The following is a 9,688-nucleotide window of genomic DNA, read 5'->3' on the forward strand; positions in this document are numbered from 1 at the left end:
GTTCCAAAGAAGTGATTAGGCAGAAGTGTTTTAAATATCTGAAATTTGTATTTATATACGCAGTAAGCCAGTGTCACGTTTTGCATGGATGCTACACAGCACAGTTACCAACACTCTCCCACTGAGCCTCCCTTAGAGCTAGCTGACATCTTTTATCTCTTTCAGATCCAGATACAATAGCCTTTTAAGGTGGCTGGGGTGAAAACGGGGAAATAGACAATTTAGAGAAACTTATTCTGTAACTTACGTAATTATTTGATAATAGCTCCTGAAGTCAACTAGTGACTATTGCGTAAGAATAACTTGTCAGAGTTCAGAACAGAAACACAAATCTATAGAGAGCCTATTTTCTAGCTCATTTTCTGTTTTTCTCCATATCATACATCCATTGCCCGCCAATGAACATACTACACAGAGGAGACAATTAAATATTTACTGAAGTTTCTGGAGGAAAAAGTGAGAAAAACAATCCATATGGGGAAAGGTGAGATTTCTATGGCCACCCTGAGGATAAAGTCAGATGACAGATAAGTCTTGTTGGCAGCATTTGAACCTCTGAATAAAAAACAGTTAATCCTAAATTTTTCAGTTCTGTAAGTCTATGAATTTTCTCTATTTTGTACTTGTCATGAGATGTATCATACAAAAGAGATGCTAAGATACATGTGATATTTAAAGATAATTATAAAGCAAACACCAATGTAACCACAAATTAAGGCAAGAAATAGAATATTACCAGCATCTCAAAAGGCACCTAAGTGCTTCTCCCACCTGCCTATGGACAACCAGTTGCTTTGACTTTTCATTATTTCTTCTGTGTTACATAGTTTTTGTTTCCCTTCCAGATCTACTGGCCGTCCTTCACCTTACTGTATATGCCAGTAAAACAAAGTTTATGGTTTATATTGACAGATTCTCTTGTCCTCTGGTTTCTAGTTGAGTAGGACCAAGAAGAGGTGCTGGAAGAAGATTAGAAAGAGAGGGGAGGAAATGTTTTTGTCACCCCAGTTTAGAGCAATGTCTGACAGCAGCTAAGTCTCTTTTTGGTTTGCAGCTCCTGCAAGGCATAGCTCTTCCCTCTGTGATTCCCATGCTGTCATGGTTCTATCTTCTATCTGAACACCTCAACATCTGGTCTCTGGTAATATTACTTTCTTCCTACATCCCTCCAGCCCATGGAGGTCCAGCTGTTGCTAATCTCTGGTAAAGTCCACCATCCCCCTCTTTGGCTTAACTATTCTGTCGCCCGTATTATCATTTCTCTGCATTTAATTGCCTCTATCAAAATACTTAGAATAGTATTCTTTTTCCTGACTGGACTATGAAACTAAGAGAAAAATTAAAATGCTGTCTACAACATCAAAGCTTTCAACATTTGATCACCAAATATGTTAATCAGGATAAGGAAGTTTCTCCTATTTATAGTTTGTTAGTTTTCCAATTTTTTACTTGTGGTAAAATGCACATAAAATTTACCATTAACATAAGATTTACCATTTTAACTACTTGTAAGTATGTAGTTCAGTGGTGTTAAATACATTCACAATGTTGTACAACCATCACTTCCATCCATCTCCAGAATTCTCTTCATTTTGTAAAACTGAAACTGACTCCGTAATCATTGAACAATAACTCATTTCTCCCTCCCCCTGGCAACTACTATTCTACTTTCTATGATTTTGACTACTCTAAGTGCCTCATACAAATGGAATCATATAGTATTTGTCTTTTTGTGACTACCTTATTTAGCACAATGTCCTAAAGGTTTATCTATGTTTTCACATGTCAGAATTTCTGAATATTCCATTATGTCTATACCACATTTTTGCTTGTCTATTCATCTGTTGATGAGCACTTACGTTGCTTCCACATTTTAGCTTGTGAATAATGCTTCTATGAAGATGGGAATACAAAGTATCTCTTTGAGACCTTGCTTTCAATTCTTTTAGGTATATATGGAGAAGTGGTAATTCTATTTTTAATTTTTTTTAGGAACTGTCATGCTATTTTCCATAGTGGCTATATTATTTTACACTCCCACCAACAGTGCATAAGTGTTTCAATTTCTTCACGTCTTCGCCAACATTTGTTTTCTGTTTGTGATAGCCATCCTAATGGATATAAAGTAGTATCTCATTATAGTTTTAATTTGCATTTCTCTAATGATTAGTGATACTGAGTACCTTTTCATATGCTTAATGGTCATTTGTATATTTTCTGGGTTTTTTTTGTTGTTGTTGTTTTTGAGACGGAGTTTCACTCTTGTTGCCCAGGCTGGAGTGCAATGGCACGATGTCAGCTCACTGCAACCTCTGCCTCCCGGGTTCAAGTGATTCTCCTGCCTGAACCTTCCCGAGTAGCTGGAATTACAGGCATGTGCCACCACACCCAGCTAATTTTGTATTTTTAGTAGAGACAGGGTTTCTCCGTGTTGGTAAGGCTGGTCTCGAACTCCCGACCTCTGGTGATCCGCCTGCCTCAGCCTCCCAAATTGCCAGGATTACAAGGCATGAGCCACCACACCCGGCCTGGCCATTTGTATGTTTTCTTTAGAGAAATGTCTATTGAAGTCTTTTGCCCATTTCTTAATCAGGTTGTTTTGTTTTGGCTGAGTTTTAGAAGTTCTCTATACTGAATATTAATCCCTCTCAGGCATGATTTGAAAATATTTTCTCCCCTTCTCTGGGTTATCTTTTTACTCATTTGCTATTATAGATTTTTTAAAGTTTTTATCATGAATAGATGCTGAATTATATATTTTACTAAGTCTATTGAGATTTTCATATTTTTTTCTCCTTTAATCTGTTAATACAGCAAATTACATTAGTATTGTTTTCCCCCAAAGATACTAGGGGAATTGAAAGGGAAATGAAGTGATAGGGAAATGAAACAAGAGAAAAGCCTGTTCAAGGACGCCCTGGAGGCAATAAGGAATTCGCTATACCAGAATGCCCTATCAAGTTGGCCACTTCTAAGGGTAACTGATGCTCAATCCCATTGAGCGTTCTGAGAAGCCTGATGAACTTATATCCACTGAGGGGATGAAAGGAGCAAGTATTTATCAATCCTCCAAAGGGGACCTCTCATTGGAAAAAACGCCACCCAAAATATTAACTCCTTCACTTTCATGTTGTACAAGCATGAGTGCCAGTAGGTTGCCACAAGCACCTCACATTGAAGTGTCAGAAAAAAAATTAGGAAGCAAGAAAAAGTATCCAAGGCTGAGGTGAGGTGCTGTCAGGTTGCAGCTATGCAAATATGATTAAAGCCTGTGTGGCACTGTCTTCCTAACAATGGTTGGAGTAAAAGATAGGGCCAGAGGATTTGAAGTAGTGCACAAAAGATGTTTGATGTTAAATCAACATTAAATGTTTAAACCTTACTTTCTCATTACATATTTATCTTTTCTATAAATTTCTGTTTATATTGTGTTCATATTCCATTTCTCTTAATTTTTTTCTCATCCTTAATAGGTGGTATCAAGGTTATTCTGACAGTATAAAAATAATTGGGGAAGTATCATCTTTATTTCCCAAAAGAGTTTTAGGTTGAAAATATTTCTTCTGGAATGGTTAAGAACTCACTGATGAATGTATATGATTTGGAATTTTCTTTGGTTTTAATTATGGTTTCAGTTCCTTTAATCATTAGGTAATTATGTTTTCTATTTCTTCTTGGGTTTTCTTTTTGGTAAGTTGATTTTTTAACAAATATTTTCATTCTTAGTGGCATAAACCTTTTAAGAACTAGAGGATCTGTAGTGATGCTCCTTTAATCATTTCTGATACCATTATTTATGCTTTCTCCCTTTGGAAAATAATTCTAACAAGGTCAGTCATGAAACAAATTATGGAACTTTTTAAATCCTATTATGTTCATCTTCTATTTCAGCAATATTTACTCTTAACCTTATTTCTACCTTCTCGATTTTTAGATTGTTTGACTATTTTAAACTTTTCTTGGACTTTAGGTGAGACGATGTATTAATTATAAACCTTGTGTCATGACGCTATTTTATATACTCTATTTGTCCTGCTTTTTCTGTATCTTTTTTCCCTCTTTTCTTCTTTTGAATTATTTTTCCTTTTTCCATTTTTCCCTCAACTAGTTTGTACTTCTTTCCATTTCTGTTCTTTTAGTGGTATCCTAAAAATTGCATGTGTCTTCTCATAGCATATTAATCTGTATTTTTTTTTTTTTTTTTTTGAGGTAAGTCTTGCTCTGTCATCCAGGCTGGAGTGCAGTGGTACAATCTTGGCTCACTGCAACCTCTGCCTCCTGGGTTCAAGCAATTCATCTGCCTCAGCCTCCCAAGTAGCTGGGATTATAAGCATGCACCACCACACCCAGCTAATTTTTGTATTCTTAGTAGAGACGGGGTTTCACCGTGTTGGCCAGACTGGTCTGGAACTCCTGTCCTCACCTCAAGTGATCCACCTGCCTTGGTCTCCCAAAGTGCTGGGATTATAGGCATGAGCTACTGCACCCAGCCTCCCTTCTCCTTTTTACTCAACTGTTTTGTTATTGCCATCATGTGCTTTGATTCTATATTTTAACCCAATTGAACATTAGTAAATTTAAATAATATCGTGTAAAACTAACATTTATCACTTTTTTGGTCTTATTTCTTTCAATATCAAATTGTCAATAAGGAATTATTTTTCTTCCACCTGACTTTTGAAACTCTTGTCAGGGACTGCTGATATGAACTGTCAGGGTCTCTGTTTGTCTGAAAATATCCTTGTTTTGCCTTTATTCTTTTTTCTATTTCACCTTCATTCTTTAAAGGCATATTTGAAGGTATAGAATTTTATTTTGGAAGATACATTTTTCAACTTATTATGGATCACATTCCAATGAATGTGATTATTGTTATCATTGAGGAGAAAGCCCACTAACTACCACTCATTGGAATTAATCTTTTTTTCTGACTGAAGATTTTGTTTGCCTCTAGTTCTCTGTGGGTTCACCATGAGTCTAGATCTGAGTTTCTTTTTATTTATTATGCTTTGGGTTCTTTGGGCTATTTGTGTCTTAGGTTTGGAATCTTTCATCAATTCCAGAAAACTATCAACTGCTATCTCTTTAAATATCAACTCTTCCTCACTCTGTCTCCTCTCCTTTTGGGACTCTATTTAGAAGTATGTTACAATTTTTAACTCTATGCCTTAAGCCTCTACGGCCCTCACGTGTGCTTTCCATTGTTTGTGTTGCACTTCAGAAAATTTCTTTTGACCTGTCCTCCAGCAGTTCACTAATGTTCTCATTACCCAAGTTTCATCTGCTATTATTAGGCCCATCCACTCAGTTTTTTCATCAGTTTTACTGTGATGTAATTTATCACTCACTGAGCTTTAAACTTAGGCTATTAAATTTTTTATTTCCTAAAGTTCTATTTGGTTTACTTACAAGCTTCTGTCACTTTTTATAGTTTGATTCATCCTTAGATTTTCAAATCTGTCTACTTTGTTGTTTTATAATCAGTGTCTATTAATTCTAATCTCATTTCTGTGGGTCTGTTTCTGCTGTTGCTATTGTAGCAGATGCTGTCTGTGCCTCACACCTACCCCTCAGACCTTTCCACGTGCTCTGGCTGACTCAACTGCCAACATCTGTACTCTGTACCTGGTGTCTCTTTTTGTCAGAACCATGGCAAGCTGTGTTATCAATCTGTGTGGCTGCCTAGAAGTGCCAAGGAATTCACAGTATCAATCCCCACACTGGAGTAACCATCAACCAATAATCAACCAGAAGTGGCATATAAAGGTAAACTGTCTCACCTTTCAGATGGTATTGAGATGTGGGTTTTATACTGCTTCCTAGAGTTTACTCATGTGTTTTTTTTCCTTTTCTTTGTTGTTGTTTTTTGTTTTTTTGAGACAGAGTTTCACTCTTGTTGCCCAGGCTGGAGTGCAATGGCATGATCTCAGCTCACCACAACCTCCGCCTCCCAGGTTCAAGTGATTCTCCTGCCTCAGCCTCCCTAGTAGCTAGGATTACAGAGACGTGCCACCATGCCCAGCTAATTTTGTATTTTTAGTAGAGATGGGTTTTCTCCATGTTGGTCAGGCTGGTCTTGAACTCTGGACCTCAGGTGATCCGCCCACCTTGGCCTCCCAAAGTGCTGGGATTACAGGCGTGAGCCACTGCATCTGGCTGTGTCTATTAAGTTTCTAACTACTCACTTTTAGTTTTATTAGCTGCCTTCCCTGTATCTCTTCTCCATTTCCTGATTAGTGTCATCGGCATTTCCCAAATAAGACATGTCCTCATAACCCTATCTTGGAGACTGCTACAGTGAAAACCAAAATTAAGATAGTTTCTTGTTTGCTTGTGTGCTTAGTTACCCAGAACTGTAAGTCTGTCATTTAACTTGGACATTTTCTGAGGAACTTCTTTCAGGGCCTAGGACATATGTACATTTATCCAAATATTTGAATTTGCTTCTGCCAATCTCTATTTGCTGGATCAAAGTGATGCAAATTTAAGCTAGCAATTCACTTAAGAGCCAGCCAGTATACTGTTCAAACTTCTCATTGCCTTTTAACTCCCTGCTCTGCTCAGTACAAAAGTAAAATTCCCTGCAGTCCCCTGGGAGTAGAGATCTACTGAAGATTTAATTCTGAATCTCCTTTACACTGAAGAGTGATGTTTTGAGTCTCAGCTTTAGTGAGGGAGGGTCTCTCATTAGGTGCCCCATCTTGGGGAAATGCCATCTTTTGTAATTTGATAAATGTTATTTGTCAAAACAAGATTTAATGTTCAATTTACCTCTCTGGGCTCCCACATTTTGATATTAACTGTATGATTTCTCACTATCATGGCATCTCTCTAACATTTTTTAGAAAATGTAGTTAATCCAGCATTTTTACTTGCTTTAAGTGGAAGGGTCAGTTTAAATACCTAACTATACATATTATCAGAAATTGAGTTCTATTCCCTTTTGTGGACCGCCAACTTGAGATAGGTTTCCCATCACTTGCACATGAGAAAGTCCTAATACATTCAGATAAGGAGATGTGACTACACTTGCATCAAAATGATGAGCTAAAATGACTGGCTAAGTGTAGAAGCAATGCTACATTTTTCTTTGCCCCTTGATCAATTCCTTGAAGCAAAACTTCACAGAACTTGAAGTATATTGTTTCTCTAGTATATTCTGTGCACGTTTCTGTCACTTTGTGAGTATTTCTGGGTTATATTAATTTATCAATTCTATCTAACTATATAAGCTATAAAGACCCTCAGGACTATGAACCAGACTCATTCATTCATTGTTCAGTCAAAAAATCTGTTATTATGTTTTATACAGTCACTAAAAATACAATGACAAAAGCAGCCCTGGTCCCTGCACTCATGTAGCTCACATACAGATAAGACAGACATAATAAAACAATCACATAAGAAAATGCACTGACATGTTGCTATGAAGTGCTATGAGAGTGTATAATATGGGAAAGTGTCCTAGCAGGCAAGTCAGGAAAGGCTTCTAAGGAAGCAGTAACTGAAGTTGTTAGCTTCGATGGAAAATATTTGACTTTTTTAAAGGAATTAAAATTTTAAAAAATTCTAAATTATTTAAAAAAACAATTTTTGCACATGAGGGTCGCTAGACTGATTAAGCTGGAAATCAGGGAAATTCTTTTAATTCCTGTCCATATCAATAAACTCTATACAGGATGCTTCCTAACCACAGGGTCACACCCTAACTATAAGCATTCATCTTATAAAAAAAATACCCTAGTATTCTGTATTTTCGGTGAAATATAATTGGCCATAAGTTATTTACTAGCCAAGCTTAAGAAACTGGCTCAATTGGAGAACTCAAGGAACCTCTTCTTGTAATTATACCTGAAACACTAATATGTGGTGAGCATTATTTTTTGGACGTATTTTTCAATGAAGTGTTTAAGATCTATGGGGTCATTTTTTGTGATTATTTCTGATGTTGTCAGACTATATTCACCATTTTCAGAACTCAAAACAGCAACTCTAACTCACTAAATCATACCTGCACCTCTCATAATTCACTCTATAGGGCACTAACTGAACTAGAACCATTCTGTGTTTTCATCTGCAAAGCAAGATCTAGGAAGTAGAAAACTTTCAGTATTTGAGCCAAAGTAGGGCAATTCAATTTTTTATAAAAGTCACCTTGAATTTTCCAGTCTCCCAATATATCATTTCTCCTCACTTCACCAAACTCTCTAATTCTGTAGAAATTCATTTTAAGAGGTACATTTTAAAATAAACATTTAAAATATCCCAACTTTGTTTTTTCTTCATATTAATCCTATAAGCTTAAGAATGTAATTTACCTAAATCAAGACTTAATTCCCAACTGTGACTATTCCAATTGATAAATGCTCTTATGTTAGACACATAGCATGCAGTACAATTCCAAAATAACTATGCAATATTGTCAGCTGTCTAAAATTTAAGACAATGAGTCAAAGAATCAGTCTGCATTCACATAACATATTGTATTTGATAACAATTTCAAATGAAGATTGATTTTGATACTTAAGCCGATGATATTTGTCTTTTCAGTTTCATTAATGCAATATTTTTATAGTATTAAGCAATAATTTGCCAAGGTGCTGGAACATATTTTATTGAAAATTATGTAAATGTCAATTATAAAAGCCATTTGCATTATAAAACTGTTCTTCATATAATTCTGAGAAACTTTTCAAAACCATTGTTCAGTAACTTCTTAAGGCTACATCTCATAGAAGTTTTAAAGGTAGATATGTGCATATTGATACAGTTTATATTAGTTCTATTTCACATCACCTGAAAGAAAGGTCTATAAACCAAGGAAGAACAAATATGTGTTACAAAGAGAAATGTAATGAATAAGCTGTTCATTTCTGGTTTGTCTTTACCTTAGAAGAACAGGATGAGTGACCAAAGTAAACCTCCAATAATCACATGTGACTGCTAATGTTAACCCATTTTTATGTGACAAAATACTTAATCATGTTCTATGTGTGCTTTCATGCAGAGAGATCAATACATCAGACTTGAAACATTTTACGTCATCTTCCCCGTTCCACTCCTGAGGCCTCATTTCTCTCTACTTCACCTCCAGTTTTTCTCGAAATGATTGGAAAGATGTAGAAGGTGACTGGAGGGCTTGGCCGAGTTCAAAGCTAGGCTAGAGTAATGGCTAAAACCTTAAATGTGTCTATTAGAAAGGAAATTAAATTCACTAACAAAGGGGGCTTACTGATTATTTTAAACCTTTCTATTACTGCATTCAACTGTCTCTATTTCCACAGTCATATGTTATATACCTATATTTTTCACCTGACTGATATGTAGGGGAACTTGTTATGTATTTAGTAACATATAGACCAGGAGTCAGCAAACTTTCAGAAGCATTAATCCAAGTAGTCATTATCCCTTCCCTTCCTCTGTACAACTAAAAATGGGGTCAAGAACACCTACAAGTATTCGTGGCTTCAGCCTTAAAATTTTTTTTTAATTGTAAGTTCTAGGATACATGTGCAAGATGTGCAGGTTTGTTACGTAGGTAATCATGTGCCATGGTGGTTTGTTGCACCTATCAATCCATCACCTAGATATTAAGCCCAGCATGCATTAACTATTCTTCCTGATGCTCTCCCTCCCTCAAGAGGCCCCAGTGTCTGTTGTTCCCCTCCCAGTGTCCATGTCTCTTTGT

The sequence above is a fragment of the Symphalangus syndactylus genome, chromosome 5, assembly GCF_028878055.3.
Source record: "Symphalangus syndactylus isolate Jambi chromosome 5, NHGRI_mSymSyn1-v2.1_pri, whole genome shotgun sequence".
In the NCBI taxonomy this organism is placed as follows: Eukaryota; Metazoa; Chordata; class Mammalia; order Primates; family Hylobatidae; genus Symphalangus; species Symphalangus syndactylus.